This window comes from Aethalodelphis obliquidens, unplaced genomic scaffold, assembly GCF_003676395.1.
Source record: "Aethalodelphis obliquidens isolate GAN/ISIS:26980383/991018 unplaced genomic scaffold, ASM367639v1 scaffold70, whole genome shotgun sequence".
In the NCBI taxonomy this organism is placed as follows: Eukaryota; Metazoa; Chordata; class Mammalia; order Artiodactyla; family Delphinidae; genus Aethalodelphis; species Aethalodelphis obliquidens.
In genome coordinates, this window is record NW_020838014.1 from 7,263,641 (window position 1) to 7,281,026 (window position 17,386).

A 17,386-nucleotide genomic window follows, 5' to 3' on the forward strand; every position below is an offset into this window, starting at 1 on the left:
GTACCTTTGTGTGAACAAAGGCACAAGGGTTACTGTACAATGATATACGTTACTACCTTATTTGTAATGTTGTAAAATTAAAAACAACCTATGGGGACTTCCCTGGTGGTCCAGTGGTTAAGACTTCACCTTCAAATGCAGGGGGTGCAGGTTTGATCTCTGGTCAGGGAGCTAAGATCCCATATGCCTCGCAGCCAAAAAACCAAAACATAGAACAGAAACAATATTGTAGCAAATTCAATAAAGACTTTAAAAATGGTCCACATCAAAAAAATCTTTAAAAAGCAAACAAAAAACCCCCTATGTATTCAGTAGGGAAATTGCTAAATAGGTTTTATTAATTTATCCTGTGAAATACTTATGCATTGGTTAAGGAGAAACTGTATTAGCATGGACAGATCATTAGTACATATGGCTTAATTTTTTTAAAAAGTATTTGGTTGGACAAAAAGCTCATTCGGGTTTTTCCATAAGATCTTACAGAAAAACCTGAATGAATTTTTTAGCCAACCCAATAATTTGCAGAAATAAATATCTATCATATTATTAACCACAGTTTATATTGTTTAAAAACAATAAATTCATTTATTACTTATGAAAAGAATATCCTCCCACTGGCTCCTATAATATAGAATTAAAACTTCTTAGCCTGGTAATGAAGGTCCTTCGTTATCTGCTTCAGACCTGATTCTCCAGCTCCATGCTCCCCACCCCCAGTATATCCATAAAGAAACTCTGTTACTATCAAATTATTCTGAGAATGGCTTACTACTTAGCCTTATTTCCATTTTTAGGTGAGGAAACTGAGAAATGTAAAGGTTGAGTGATGACTTGCCTATGGTCACATGGCAGCATTTGAACCTGGATGCCTTTTACCAAGTTGCAGCTCAAGTGTTTGTTCCACTCCTCCAAGCTGGTTGGCTAATTGTTCCCCAGTCTGGAACATACCTCTTTGCCTTTGCTCATGCCATTTTCCTTTCTTAAAGTGCTCTGAATCAAGTCTTACGTCCTCCATGAAGCCTTTCTCCAGGACCCTAATCAATGGGGGATCATCCTGAGGCCCTAACCCCCATGTAGTTAAACCTTTCATCAGGTACTGAGCCTCCCTCACCTGTTCTGCAGCATTCCAGGTTTATTCAAGGAGACTCTCATACCTTGGGACAGGGACTGCTCTGTTCTTTTTTGTTCTCAGTAATTGATCTGCAATAAGTGGTTGTAATTGATGAAAATGATGATGGATTTGTACTTGGATATTTGCTATCAATATGTCAAAGATTTGACTTACATAGCATCAGTGACAGCAATCAGAGAAGCCGGCTCCCAGCACACCAGTCCTTGGAATTTAGGAGTTGGATTAGGGATGCAAATGAGCCTTCTCTAGGTATATCTTTCCGAATAGTTTTGGCTTCTAAGTGGTATAAATGTTTTACTTATTCACAAAATAAAACCGTGTGAAAAGATAAAAAATAAAATAAACTTTACATTTTAATACAAACAGAAACAAATGCATCAAATTGTTTATCAAATTGACAATCTAGGGCTTCCCTGGTGGCGCAGTGGTTGAGAGTCCGCCTGCCGATGCAGGGGACCACGGGTTCATGCCCCGGTCCGGGAAGATCCCACATGCCACAGAGCGGCTGGGCCTGTGAGCCATGGCCGCTGAGCCTGCACGTCCAGAGCCTGTGCTCCGCAACGGGCGAGGCCACAACAGTGAGAGGCCCGCGTACCTCAAAAAAAAAAAAAAAAATTGACAATCTAACCACACAGAGAAAAGGATTCAAGTAAAATTCTGAACATAGTGCTCTATGTGCAGTTTCTCAGTGTAGGGATAAAAAGGACTTCAAAGAAATTTTAATTTTACTTAGTTGGTTATTTGTTAATAATTATAATGCTATTGGAATCCTAAAACTATTCTATGCATATTGTTGGACAAAGCAAATAACTAAATGTATTGATGTCATCATGTAGTAGGCAAAATAACACCCCCCTTCCCAAGTTGTCCACATCTGGAACCTGTGTTTGCATGGTAAAAGAAACTTTGCAGATAGAATTAAGATTAATTCTTAATTTAGGGAGATTATTCCATATTATCTTGAATGGGCTCAGTGAAATTGCAGGGGCCCTTAAACGTAAAAGAGAAAGGCAGAAGAGCAGGTAAGGGGGGGAGAGGCAGGAGACAGTCAAGTTATGAGAAGGACTCAACCTGCCACTGCTGGTCTTGAAGTTGGAGAAAAGGGGTCATGGGCAAAGGCATGCAGTCGGCCTCCAGAAGCTGGGAACAGCCCTCAGTTGACAGTCAGTAAGGAAATAGGGACCTTAATGCTCCAGCCACAAGGAACTGAATACTGCTCACAACCTGAATGAGCAAGAAAACAGATTCTTCCATAGAGATTCCAGAAAGCCCTGCTGATACCTTGATTTTACGCTGGTGAGATTCATAACCAGCCTTTGACAGAAGTGTGAGAGAACAAATATGTGTTGTTTTAAGCTGCTAAATTTGTGGTAGTTTTTATGGTAGTGTATTGGTTTGCTTGGGCTGCCATAACAATGTACCACAAACTGGGTGACTTGAACAACAGAAAATCTGGCAGCCGTGTCCAAAATCAAGGTGTCGCAGGCTTGGTGCCTTCTGGGGGCTATGAGACAAGGATCTGTTCCAGGTCTCTCTCCTGGGCCTGTAGATGACCGTCTTCTCCCTATGTGTTCACATCACGTTCCCTCTGTATGTGCCTTTGTACCCAAGTTTCACCTTTTCATAAGGGCACCAGTCATAGTGCATTAGAGCCCACCTTAATGACTTCATTTTAGCTTCATTACCTCTGTAAAGACCCTATCCAAATAAGATCACATTCTGAGATACTGGGGGTTAGGGAACTCAATATGTGTGTATATGTATATATGTATGTGTGTGTATATATATATATATATTTGTAAATTATGTATATACAAATTATATTTTGTTTATAAATTACACACACACTGATACATATATATATATATATATATATATATATATATATCTGTATGTATTTCCCCCTGACCATGTCAACCAAAAGGATCTAAAAGCAGTAACACCACTGCAGCAATGAGCACACCTTGCACCCAGATCTTGATTTCTAAATATCATTTCCCACTAAAGAAATCAGGGCTCTTTGAAGAACTAACTGCTTCTGATTCTGGTGCAGGGCAAACACAAGTGAGCCTGGGGAATCTTGGTGTGCCAGAAAGAAAGGAAATACTTAAAGATTAATGAGGTCATGTCAAAAGGACACAGGATCTTGCTTGAAGTGGTTCCCACTGGCCAGCTTTGGAATAATTTGAACATCAAAAAGAAAATGACAGTAATGGATTAAAATCCATTGATTTTTTTTGCAAAAACCCATGGGTCCACAGTCATACTGAAAAACAAAGAAATTAAAAAAAAAAAGGATTCTACCTAATAAATGCAGAAAGAGTGATAGAATTAGAGAATCATTATATTTCAACCCCTACTGTGATAATAGGTTCAGGCAAGTATCATCAGCAGATGCTAACCACTGAGTAAAAAGTTCTTGAGTAACAAGATGTTCACACAGAATCAGTATATTTCCTCACAGATTATTAATTACAAAGGGGAGAAAGTTTGGTTTGGAGAGATTTGGTGGTTATTACTTTAAGTGATCAAACTGCGCATCGCCAATAGTGGAACAATCTGACGTTATTCGAGCCTTTTGATATGAAGCCCACCTTTGGATTATTTTTACTAAAAAATATTTAACTTAAATCTAACCATAAGAAACAACCTTATAAACCCAGACTGTGGCACATTCTATAGACCGCTGGTTTGGACTCTTCAAAAAAGTCAAGGTCATAAAAAAACTGTAGCTGAAAAAGCAGTCGGATTAGATTAAAACAAACAAACAAACACCATACGCAATATGGAGGCTTCATTGGATTCTTGATTTTTTAAAAAAATGCTATGAAAGACATTTGGGAAACAATTTGGAAAATTTTAGTAGGAAATGCATATTAGATAATACTATGAAATATGTTGCTAATTTTTCCCTTAAGTGTGATAATGATGTTGTGATTATGTTTGAGAATGTCCTTATTCTTAGGAGACACATGCTGAAATTATTTGGTTCAGTGCCATGATATCTGCAAGTTATTTAAAATAGTTCAGGAAAAATATGGTATACTGGAACCGGCTCTTACCAGCTCCTGAGAGCAGATAAATATTCAGGAGTTTTGCAAGCCATTTGCTAAACTAATGGTTTAAAATTAGCTTGAAATCAGTCATGGTGAGAGTTTTTTACACCACAGAAACTGGCACATGCTACAACTCGGGCTTCCTCCCCTGCCCCCAGAGACCAGGTTTATCAGCACACCACTGAATATGGAATCAAATTTTAATAACTGGTGAAACAATTCAAGTGTCCCTTGTGTTCAGTATGGTATTCTTTCAACCTTCGTGAAGATTTTAAAATTTTCAAAATAAGAAGTTGGGAAAAACAGAAAAGGAAAAGATCTTCCTTCCTGGGAATGTGAAAATCACAGAGTGAAGGATATGGCACAGAGAGAGGGCGCTTGGGAATCTACCAGGTGAGACTGGGATGTGTCCGTGACCTTAGGTGGGTTGACTGGGAACCTCTGTCTGAGGCCAGCCTGGTGCCTTCAGGAGAGAATAGTTGCCTGTTTTTGCTCAGGGTGCACTGAGCTGCTTCCCTTCCTTCCTTCCAGGCCTGGAGCTGAGCTGCTGGGGGTGAGTTTACTGGATCCCATAGGAAGTTTCTAATTCTAATTCCTTTGAATAAAAGTGTTAAGGTAGTTGTGGCTTGTGTGGTAACTAAGGCAGCTATGGGTGGCAGACTTCATTTTCCTTTCCTTTCTATTTGTCTTTTCATTACCCGCTGTTCCCCTCCTCCCTCTCATCCTCTCCTCTCTCTGTACTTCCAGGAATCCCCACCCCACACCTGTGCCTAACTCACCTGCCTTTTAGAAGACTCTCAAGACCCACCTCGTCTACTAAGCGTCCCCACGATAACCTCTGCCCTTGTTTCTCATGGCACTGATGTCTGTTTTACATCCTGACATATTCTGTTCCAGGATGAGTTTTGTGGCCGATATTTTTAACTGACCTGTAAGCTCTTTGGGGGGCAGGAACTGGATTTGATGTATACTTGTTATGTAAAAACACTTCTTTCCCCCAGCCGGAGGTTAGCATAAAATATCTATCAGATTCAATTGAGTTGCTTTCCTCTCCATCTCTTTTCGATTCTCTTTCTCTCTTTTTCCATTGCTCTCTCCTTCGGTTCCCCCTAGTTTGTTCCCTGTGTTTGTCCCAGGCCTGCCCATGCTCTGTTTAGCTTCTTTCTTTCCCCTTCTTTTATCCCTTTATTTGTCCTGCCAAGGCTGCAGTTGTGGCTGCCTCCTAATTCTGGACCTCTTCTCACGACTTCCCGTTGGTCATGGAACTTTTGCACACCTACTTGCTCTTCAAGAAGAAAAGCTGCCTCTGAGAAACGTACACTGTCCTCTTTCAAGGCTATCCATCCCTCAAGATTCCCGGCTTCACAAAGGAAGTGGTGCTGGGGCAGCACATAACTCTCAGACATCTGCATCCCACATTTTTTTCTCTCCCATCCCCTCTCCACCCACTACCCACCCCCCACTCCCCGCCTCGAATTCTCTGGACTGATTCTTGTGGTAAAATCTCACACGTTTTCTCAATCTATATGCAAACCAGGTAGGATTGACAGCTGAAGAAAGCTGCACATTGCCTGGACTCAAAGTTATCTGTTCTCCCTCTGAGGGAAAATCTTTGAGCTCCGTGACAATGCCTCGAAGCCATGGCCCTTGTCCTAGACTCTGCCCCAGCCCAGGCGAGCGCCTGACCCCTGCTAATGTGTGGGACCTTTAGCAGCAGAGAGTGGGGGAAGGTAACCAGAGCCCCCCGCATGCCAGTGATTCATGTTCTCTGAAGGGATCAGAGTGTTATTAGAAACCTCGCCTGCCAAATGTGGGGCAAATGTAACCAATTTATTAATGCCGAAAAACCAATGTGTGAAATTGGACCAAGAGGAGAGGGGCGCCAGCCCCTCTCCCCACTTCCTGCTCTCTGGCAGTGACAGAGGGAGGGTGGTGGACAAAGAGTTCTGTCTTCTGCAGGAGGACGTTGCTGTCATAATCACATGTGATAGTGACAACAAATATTCCTGGCTGAAGCTTCAAAGGGCTGGGAGATAATTGCATCCACCATCCTCAGCCTGGCTGTGATGCCTCAGCCTGCAGCTCGCAGGTTGTAAAGCGCATTGGGCAGGAAGGTGGGGAGCTTGGTCTTGGTTTCCCTCTGCCCAGCTCTGCTCCTCAGTATTGGGACCAGGTGAGAATGGGGAAGTAAGAATGCCCTGCCATGTGTGTGCTTTTTTGTTTGTTTCTTTGTTTTAACATCTTTATTGGAGTATAATTGCTTTACAATGGTGTGTCAGTTTCTGCTGTATAACAAAGTGAATCAGCTATACGTGTACATACATCCCCATATCTCCTCCCTCTTGCGTTTACAATGTCTCTCAATTTCCAAACTGATGGCGTATGGTGGTCACTTAGCCCTTTTCTATAAATGGTCTTAGACTGATCTCTCAGGGTTTCCTGGGTGGTTGCAGTTTGTCTCCAGCAGAGAGGGTTCCTTCAGAGCAGTATGCATTTTTCTATGCCTCATTGCCATGGATTGCCCTCTAAACAGGTGGTTGAGTTGAAGACATTAGCAGTCCCATTTATTAAAGAATTACTCTATGGTATGTTATCATTATACGTTATTTCATTCAGTCCCCACACAAATACCTCGTGATGTAAATATTGTTATTCTTGAGGAAACTGAGCTCAGAGTGTTAATGAACTTGCCCAAGATCCTAGGGTTAAGTGCACAGGATTCAAGCCCATGTCTGTTTAACTATGCTCTTCACCACCCAAGTTTAAGAAGTGGAAACCCACAAAATCCTTTGGTAATCTGGTGGGATAGTCAAGAAGCAAATATGGGAAATTTTCTTGCTAAAGCTGCCTTGGAAGTCTCATATTTCAGATTATTAATTTTCGAAGAATCCGCTTACCATAAAAACAATGAACACGCATTTCACAAGAGAAGAAATAAATGTTTATGATGATTTGGAGAAACTTTAGAAACTTTCAAAATGTCAGGCTTTTTTGGGTTGGCATCATTATCATTTTACAAGACTATGGGGTGGGAGATGAGATCTGGTTATTTTAGATTCCTAGCTATTTAGATTCTGGCTAAATGTCATTTATTTTGTAATGTGTCACCACATGTCATGTCTCGACACTAAAGGCAACATAATGTATAGCGGGGAAGTCTGATTAGTAAATCTTTAATTAGTGTCTTGTTAGTAGTTCTGTTATGAAGGAAAGATGCTGATAGAATCCCCTGTACCCGAATGCCATTAAATTCACATGTTCTTTTCTGCTGGAAATGTGCTTGATGCATTATAGTGTCTTTCTGATTGGCATGCTATGCCTAAAGGGCGGAGCTGCCTTCCCTTTCTGGGAGGTTTTTCTCCTCTTCCGCTTTCCAGTGATAGTTTAACTGGTCTTGAAGCTGCTGTGTGTCATGAGGCAGGAGTAGTTGTCTCTTCAACTGAAGGGAAGGAGGGTCAATGCTAACATCACTGAGATCTAGAAGCAAACTTCAGTCTTCATTTTGAATTAAAATCCAATCAATTCCTCTTGCTTTTTTTGGTATCTAGAAGAGTGTCTCTATTTCTTCCTCCATCTCCTATAAGCTGCAACTCCCCCAAATCTTCTTAGAAGAATAAATCACTTATTAAAAAATGTCTGTAAGCCAATGAAGTTATATTTATGTACTTAAAAACATTTTTTAATGTCTGAAAAAGGTGAAAACAGCTTTTTTGTCCCTATAATTTAGCAGCAGTAAAGGACCCTTTAAGAATTTGAAAATTGGGTTGTCCTCTGAGAGTTGAATTAGTAAAATTCATACTCAGTCGCAGTGATTAGCTGTGTCATATAAGAATAATGACAACTCCCAAAAAAATAATGGCAGTAATAAGAATGCAAGGGACTGACTATATACGTGTCAATCCAACCAAAAGTTGAGCCAAGAATCCTCCCAAGGAGACATGGCTGAAATGTAGGTGTAATTTAGTAAGAGGAAAGGGAATGGAATATACTCTATCCTATCTGGGGATCGACTATAAACAGAGATTGATCCCAGAGGATAAAAGGAAAATCTAAAGAGTGCCGATCTTAATCTTTTAGAGGCAAAGAAGCCTTTCTAAATGGCTCTGAGCTTTATGATTTTCTTGGTAAAAGAAAATCTTTCATTTTCCTATAGTGAAAGCTCGCAGACTGGCACCTGATAGGCCAAGTCTGGCCCACATACAAATTTTGCTTTGTCTACACTGTGTTGAGTTACAGTATTTTTAAAAGTTGTCAATTAATTTCACATAGGAAAATATAGGATTGTAGCTTTTATTGAAAAATTGGGAAGACCTGGCTTAGCTAAACTGTCCACAATGGGCTGGAGCTATAAAGCAGCAGCTGCTCCCTTAAGAAGAGGGTTCACTCTCCAGATTGCCACAGTCTCCACTATTCCCTATCATACCTGCTCCCTGACCTGCTCGACTCATCTATGTTTCAGTCTTCTGAGCCTCTTGGGTTTTGAGTGTGTGACCCGCCTAGTGGGTAAGTTGGCCTTCAGCTACTTGAGCTGAAATTAGCTTCTTAAGACCCTGAACCCTCCTTGTTCTGATTCCATGCTCAGCATGCAACCTTGTGAGAATCTGGCTTCCCATGTAATTTGCCTATAAAGAAAGAATGCATTGATCTTCTGCCCTGAGCATCTTGCTCTATATGAGGTAGTAGCTAGAGTAAATTTTAAAAGGTTTCGGCTTTGGAGTCAGACAGGCCTGCTTCCAATTCTGGCACTGACACTTGCTAGGTAAGGTCACCACGAGGCCTCTTGGCACCCCGCCAGTTATCTTCTCCTGGAGATGTCACCCTGGGTCACCTTGGGCCACATACCAGAATATTCAAATTGAAAAAACATTTTATGAGCAAAATTGATACCCCTAAGTCACAAATGACAGCAACCCCACATCTAACCAACCAACAAACAAACTTAAGCTTCTCTAGAGATAGTACACATAACAAAAGGATAGAAAGCTACTGATCGGAAACACAAACTCTGATGGCTGTCTGTCCTAGAGAGCCGGAAGGGGAAATGGTGGCCAGAACATGGATTTTGAACTTAAGAGACTTGTATTCAAGTCCTAGTTCTTTCCTTTATTAACTGTGTGAACTTAAAAAAGTCATTAACAGCTCTGAGTCCCCAAAATAAAAATTCTCTCCCTACATACCCCATTGAAACTTTGTGCGGATTAAATAAAATAAGGTGGGGAAGATACTAGGTAAACTGTAAAATGTATGGAATTGTTAATATCAAATTTTTATACACCCCAGTGAACATAAGAGTAGAAGTAGGGGCTTCCCTGGTGGCGCAGTGGTTGAGAGTCCGTCTGCCGATGCAGGGGACACGGGTTCGTGCCCCAGTCCGGGAAGATCCCACATGCCGCGGAGCGGCTGGGCCCGTGAGCCATGGCTGCTGAGCCTGCGTGTCCAGAGCCTGTGCTCCGCAACGGGAGAGGCCACAACAGTGAGAGGCCTGCGTACCGCAAAAAAAAAAAAAAAGAGTAGAAGTAGTAGTAGAAGAACCCAAGAGGCCCAAACCTGGAGTTTCTAGCCTGCCAAAGCAGCATTCACAACCTAAAGATCAGTGCCAGGTTCAGAACACCCATAACCTGGAGTGTACATCGAAGCCTGGAGTGCACATCAAATTAGACTCTGGTTTGGGAAATAAAATAATAATATCCAGTGATAATTAGGGTGGGGGGAAAGGGTCTCACACACGTTGTTGGTGAAAATATAAATTGGAACAAAGAAGTCACGTCAGCAGTACCTATCAAAGTTTTAAATATGCACTCAGCAATTCCCTTCTAGGAATTTATCCGATGGAAGCACTCTATAGTGAGCAAGAATACCTGTACAAGAATGTTCAAGGCGGACTTCCCTGGTGGTCCAGTGGTTAAGACTCTGCGCTTCCACTGCAGGGGGCACAAGTTCAATCCCTGGTCGGGAAACCAAGATCCCACATGCCACTTGGTGTGGCCTAAAAAAAAAAAAAACTAAAAGAATGTTCAAGGCAACATTACTTATACTATAAAATCCAATATAAAATTAGCGCATATTCTTGTTATGACGGCTATGCAGCATTAACAAAAATGAAGTAGATGTGTGTATATACATATATATGTGTGTGTGTATATATATATATATATATATATATATACTGAAATGGAATGGCTGTCTGTAAGGTATGATTGAGTTACAAAACGCAAGCTGCAGTACAGTATAAACAGTGTGACCCTATGTTTTTAAAATAACCTAGGTATATATATGTACCTAGAAAGAGTCTAAACATATACAAATCTAACTTTTAACATTGATTTCCACTGGAGAGAGTGAGTAGAATGTAAGGAAGAGACTTCACTTTTTGCTTTACATACTGTTATGTTACTTGAATATTTTATAATGACCAGGCATTACTTTTGTAATTTTAAAAACACAACTAGAAATCAAAAAAGAAAAGTTAAACCAATATTTCAGCTAGGGAAAATAGAATAAAATATAATTAAAGAGCTCTAGCCAACGGTAGGAGTAAGGCCAAGGAACAGAAGCAGGGGCATAGAGCCCAGAGAACCACATGCCTGGGGTCTCCCCAGTAGCTGTTCCCACACACACCTGACCACTGATGTTTCAGGACCACGCCTGCCCTCCTGGACTTGTGGTGCTCTGCTGGCAGAGTCGGTCTGTGTCTGCATAGTTGCCGCTCCTACTGCAGTGCTGCCAGCAGTTTTCCTATTTCTGAAATTGAAGGTTGCAGCAAATGCCTTCGAAATTAAGAGTCGTGCCCATGGGGCAAAGCACTGGGGCTTCTAAGAGAGACTGTTCTGTTCCTGAGAATTTAACTGGACTATCCCTGCTCCTTGACTTCTGCACTTTGTTTTTGTATTAACTCCTTGTGGCTTTGACCTTGGATTTGACCACAGATTCTGATTCTGCCTCTGCTCCAATCTTGTGTCTTCTCTTATGGTAACCTACTGTCCAATTCTGGCCAATTCCATGACTCGGGTTTTCTTCAGGGGCTGGATTTGGGCAATTTCTTCACGCTTGCTTCCAGCACCTAATCCTCTTCTAACCCTACTTTTAACTCTGTCATCCTGTCTCAACACTGATGTCACCAGCAAAGAGGCCAGCATGGGCCCAAACAGAACTACAGACATGATAACTACAAGACATGATAACTCACGATAACCGTACATATGGGGCACTTGGGACACTTGCTGTCTGGGAAGAAGCTGTCCTTCACTTCACATGTGGTTCTTAATGAGATGATAGGAAATCAGTGGGAATGATCATGCTGGAGTCAGTGCTGTTGTTTCTAACAGCCCCCAACACTTTGGGAGCAATGTGCCTAAGGTGGTGTGTGTTTTGTAAGTTATGACTGTATAGAGGGAGATGGAAGGCCAGCAGCTTGAGCAAGTCTATCCCTTTTAACTTGCCTGGACACTGTCTTCTCCAAATGATGATCCTTATTTATTTTTCATTTCATGACACAGAACATGTGGGAAGATTCCAGGAGTGAACTTAACTTTCTTTTGAACCATCCAGTGTGAGTCAGAATTGTGGCTCCACATAGCTAGGGACCTTTCCTCTTCTCAGACTTCTCAGCAAGCAGGCTGGGTGAGATCTGTGCATTGACAAGGGAGATGGTTAGAGAGATATGGTTTCTCCCAAGGCTGGAATTGAAACCCAACCTCAATTAAGTTAAGAAATCCTCAGTTAAGACTGCCTGGCCCCCTTCACCCTGCCAGCTTTTAGGAGCTGAGACAGGATCTCCTTAGGACCCAGAACAGAAGCATTTTGTAATAAAATTCCTTATACATTTTCATTTCTCCATGGTTCTTAAAATAATCCTTTAGCATGAAGGGTGATTTTACCTTCTTTTTTTTTAATGTTAGGGGTAGGAGTTTATTAATTAATTAATTAATTTTTGCTGTGTTGGGTCTTCGTTTCTGTGCGAGGGCTTTCTCTAGTTGTGGCAAGCGGGGGCCACTCTTCATCGCGGTGCGCTGGCCTCTCACTATCACGGCCTCTCTTGTTGCGGAGCACAGGCTCCAGACGCGCAGGCTCAGTAGTTGTGGCTCACGGGCCTAGTTGCTCCACGGCATGTGGGATCCTTCCAGACCAGGGCTCGAACCCGTGTCCCCTGCATTAGCAGGCAGATTCTCAACCGCTGTGCCACCAGGGAAGCCCCTGATTTTACCTTTTGAATCCCAGGTCTGCTTGTCCTGCCAAGAAAATAGACATGCAGCACACAGTGTACCCAGAAGCCGTAAAGGAAACTAGTATATTACACTTGAGAACTTTAAAACATTTATATATAATTTATAGCCAAAGTCCAAGGACAAATAATACATTGGTAAAAATATTCAAAACAAACATGACAGATGAATTGTTAATTTTCTTACTTCAAAGAGACAATTAATTAATTAAGTTATAAACAGGGAGTTCTCAGAAAAAGATAAACATAAATAAATAAATGTGTGTGTGTGTGTGAGTGTGCGTGTGTGTATTTATAAACAGGGAGTTCTCAGAAAAAGATAATATATATTATCTTTTTGAATATAGTATATATATATATTGCTGTGAATATAGTTTGTAAATGTAATTTAAGTCTACAGTCAGCCGACTTTAAGTAAGGGCTATCACCCTAGATAATCTGGGTGGGCCTGATTCAATCAGTTGAAATTGCTGATGACCTGCACCATGGATTTCGGACTTGCCTAGCCAGGTCCCACAATTGCAGAAGCCAATTCCTTGCAATAAGTCTCTTAATATGTATCTCCTGCTGGTTCTGTTTCTCTGGTGGGACCCTGATAGGGTGTCAGAGGATGGGGTAAATAGAATTAACAGGGAAAGGGAAACACGTATGTGATCTCACCCAGTAAATCTTCATTGACTGTAGTTTTTTTCTCTCTTCCTGGGCAGCATGAATCTTCCTCAAATGTCCCTTTACTCAGACACCCAGGAGTTTGACTGCTATGCATTCATATCCTACCCCAAGTCAGCTCCACAGGTCACTTTCCTGGGCTGTCCCAGTTCAGTTTATTACAATAAAACTTTTAGATCAGCCGGGACTCTCTTAGTTGCAAGTGACAGGACCCCAAGTTAAACGAACATAAGCCAAAAGAAAGGGATGAATGGAAGGTATGAGCCACAGAAGCTCCAAGAACCTCAAGGAGCAGAACTAGGACACTTGAACCTAGTGGGACCCTGTCTTACTTCTTTGCTTCCTTCTGAGTGTTCTCTACCAGTTTCTTTGAGATGGCAGGTTTCACGGCTCCTGGAAGTCCTTAGCTCATACATTCCCAGCATTTATTTATTCATTTAACAAATATTCGTCAAGACCTTCTGTACAAACACAGAAACTCTGCCTTATCGCAGGGGAATCAGATAATGAACAATATATAATATGATATTCTTATTGTATTAAAGTGCATTTTGGAAGGGGAAAAGAGGCCTTCCAGCTTCAATTTTTTAAAATTGCAGAGAAGGTTCTGATTGGATAGCTTTGAGTTCTGTCCCTACCTCTCCAGTGTGACAGGCAGTCCTCACTCGAGTTCCATGGTGATAGTTGGTGTGGGGGGCGGGGGAAGCAATTCCTAAGAGAAAGAAGGTACTTTCCCAGAAAAGAGGGAGTTAGTTGACCAGGTAGACAAAAACATTTCATATCTTTCCACAACCATTATATTGGAATTACTGGCTTACTGTTTCATTGGCACTCAAAAACATATTTCCTATGAATTTAAGAGTAACATCCTTTGGGGAGCCAAAGCAAAAGGAACAAATGCAAAGTTGTTCAATAATCTTATTGTTTTAGACGACTCACTGTGTGTGTAACATCACAGAAAGGCCATCCTGGGGCCACCTAACCTGGGATGTGAAAGGTAACATTGAATTCTATGGCAACGGCTTTAAAGATGTGGGCTGTTCACATATTTTTTCATTCACTAATTCGTCCATACCCATAAAAACAGAGTATATATTTTATTGAATATATGTTATATGCAAAGTTCTGAGAACAAAGGTGCGAAATGCACTGTCTCTGTCATCAAAGATAGAGGGAAAGGCAGGTGTATTAACTAATCAAAATGTGTTCTGATAAGTTCCATAATGTACATAGTATGATGGAAACAGTGGAGGCCATGCTAAATTCTTAGAGGAATCAGAAAAGTCTCTGCAACAGTGGGACATTTGAACCAGACCTCAAAAGATAAAAGGAGCTCTCTAGGTGAAGGAGAGGAGGCTGGCATTCCAGAGATAGAAAACAACAACTAAGCCACACAGGGACAGAAGTAAGTAAAAGCATGACAAGGAGAGAAGCTAGGCTAGAGGGCTGTCATGCAGAAGGGAGCAGAGATGAAATTGTGAAGGATGCACACAAGCCATTCAAACGACTTCAAAGTTTTCAATCCATAGGCAACAGGGAGCTACTGATTGGCAGCAGGAGAGGTGTCGTGTTCTAGAAAATCTGTGTTCTAGAAAAAAAATTCTAGAGGGCTGTCGAGAAGGAGTGAAGTCTGCCATTAGCCCTTTGGGAGCTGTCAAAACAGTCCTAGTAAGAGATATTAAGAAAGTAAATGCAGTCCAGGGCCACAGGATTAGAGAGGACAGGAGAGATCTGAGAAAGAATTACAAAGAGGATAGAAGAGGAAACGATTTATTGTATTTCTACCTTCCCCCTATGCCCTGAGATACTTCACACACTATTTCATTTACTCTTTACAGCAACCCTGTGAGGGTGTAACGTCCCCCTCAAGAAACTGAACAACAGAGAGGCTGTCTCACTCAAGGTCACAGAGGCATTAAATAGCAGAGCCAGGACCTGAACCAAGGTCTGCTGGATCCCATAGTCCATGCTCATTCTCCCTACTCACAAGGAATCAAAAGGACTTGGTGATTAGGGTTCCATCATCCCTCACTTTCCAAAACTTTGTGGGAAGCAGTGTGTGTGCACCAGCCTCTAGCATGCCCAGGGAAGAATGTGTTCTGTTAGATTACATCATGCTGAAGGAGGGAGGACTTCTTATATCAAGTGGAATTTGGAGGCCCAGCCAGTGTTCACCCTGTCTAGGTCTGTATTAGTTTTCTATTATTGCCGCTGTAACAAATTGTCATAAACGTAGTGGCTTAAAACAGTATGAACTTTTCATCTTACAGTTCTGTAGGTTAGAAGTTCAACAAGGGTCTCACTGGGCTAAGATCAAGGTGTCAGCAGGGCTGAGTTTTTTCTGGAGCCTTTAGGGATTAATTCTTTCCTTGCTTTTTCCAGTTTCTTAGAAGCCACCACTTTGTTCGTGGCCCCCCTCCTCCAGCAGTGACAAGTCCAGTCTTCATATCACATGGTTCTGATCTTTCCTCCTGCCTCTCTGTTCCACTTTTAAGAGGCCTTCTGATTACACTGAGCCCACCTGGTTAATCCAGGCTAGTCTCCCCATTTTAAGGTCAAGTGATTAGCAACCTTAATTTAATCTGCCACCTTAATTCCCCTTGGCCATGAAACAGAACACATTCACAGGATTAGGATGTAGGATGTAATCTGAGGATTAGGATGTAGACATCTTTGAAGGACCATTATTCTGCCTACCCCAAGTTTCTTTACATGATTTTAGATTTGAATCTTGCTGTACTAGTTCTGAAAATTTACAAGGAGAGGCTCAGGGAAGCAGTGGTGAGAAAAGAGTTAACTAGCCATCCAAGAAACACAATGACCTCTTGACGATGTTGAGTGCGGTGTAGACCTGCAGGCCAAGAGCTGGGCTGTTGGGGTAGGTGGCTCACATCTTCGAAGAAAAGCTCATCAAGCAGTGACCAGCAGAAACCAGGACACCAGTCACCTGGGAAACCAAGGAAACATAAACATACAGCCATCCATCACTGCCATCTGGAAAAAATTGGGTAGTGAGGGTCTTCCTGTTAGGCCCTGCTCCAGTATTTATTTGTGTAGCTGGAGTTCCCAGAACAGCCTTTCTGTCAGCGATGCTTCAGTGAGGTGTACAGGGCTGAACCTTAGCCTGGAATTAAAACACACCACCTTTCTGTGTGAATGTGGATGTAAATATTACCAGCAGGTCACTCAAGAGATAGGTGTCCATATTTCCAAGTCTAAACGATCTCTGTCAGTCAGACACGAAGACCCCATGTGCTTGTTGGCAATATCATCTTTAGGAAAAAATCTGAATTCCCAGTGAATGCTGCATGTGTTCTGCTCTGTCCAGGAGCTGTGATCTCCAGGAGCCTTGTCCTACTAGCTCCACCCTGGTCAATGATTTCACGTAGAGATGTGAAGGGGAAAAATGGTTTAAATTGGGTCCACTGTGCAGTGATACACTAAGTTACATGGGCCCTCCTCCCAAGAGTCCTCACTGTTGGTCAAGAATGTTTTCAGCTGTTGCTCCAGCCATGGTGAGAGATTTGCCCTGCTCCCTTTACGTGCTCTCATCCTGTCCCCCAAGTGATTCAAAGATATTTACAAGGCAGCTGGATGGGGTTTGCAGGGGCAAGTCTGAGGCATGGATCAGAGCAAAGTGAAGTGACCCGTATAGGGAACAAACCTATGACCTTGGCCTCTCAAGCACAGTATCCTTACAGACTCAGCTAACAGTGCCTCCTGAAAGCCCACCCTTCACTCAGGTCCATATGCAACGTTGAAACGCTCAAAGGCCGCTGGCTGCAGCAAGAAGGAGAACATTCAGACCAAGATAGATTTCCTAGCATCACGTTGTGTCCTCTTACCTTGAGGATATATTGGGGTGCTACCCTGTCAGAACCAAACACATTCTTTTTTTTTTAATTTTTATACAATTTTAAAGGTTACTTTACATTTACAGTTATTACAAAATATTGTCTATAATCCCCATGTTGTACAATACATCCTTGAGCCTGTCTTACACCCAATAGTTTGTACCTCTTACTCCCCTACTCCTATGTCACCCCTCCCTCATTCCCTCTCCCCACTGGTAACAACTAGTTCTCTATATCTGTGAGTCTGCTTATTTTTGTTTTATTCACTAGTTTGTTGTATTTTTTAGATTCCACATATAAGTGACACCATACAGTATTTGTCTCTATCTGACATATTTCACTAAACATAATGCCCTCCAAGTCCATCCATGTTGCTGCAAATGGCAAAATTTCGTTCTTTTTTATGGCTGAGTAGTATTCCATTATATATATATATATATATATATATATATAT

General features: G+C 41.8%; 1 long non-coding RNA gene across 1 annotated transcript in view; it reads left to right on the forward strand.

The window, feature by feature from the left end:
• Window positions 1–15,044, forward strand: part of LOC113611664 (uncharacterized) — a 90,652-nt gene extending 75,608 nt beyond the window's left edge. The window contains exon 4 of the long non-coding RNA XR_003429541.1: window positions 14,917–15,044. This is a non-coding gene — a long non-coding RNA (uncharacterized LOC113611664). The remainder of the gene's footprint in view (window positions 1–14,916) is intronic.
• Window positions 15,045–17,386: the final 2,342 nt, after the last annotated feature.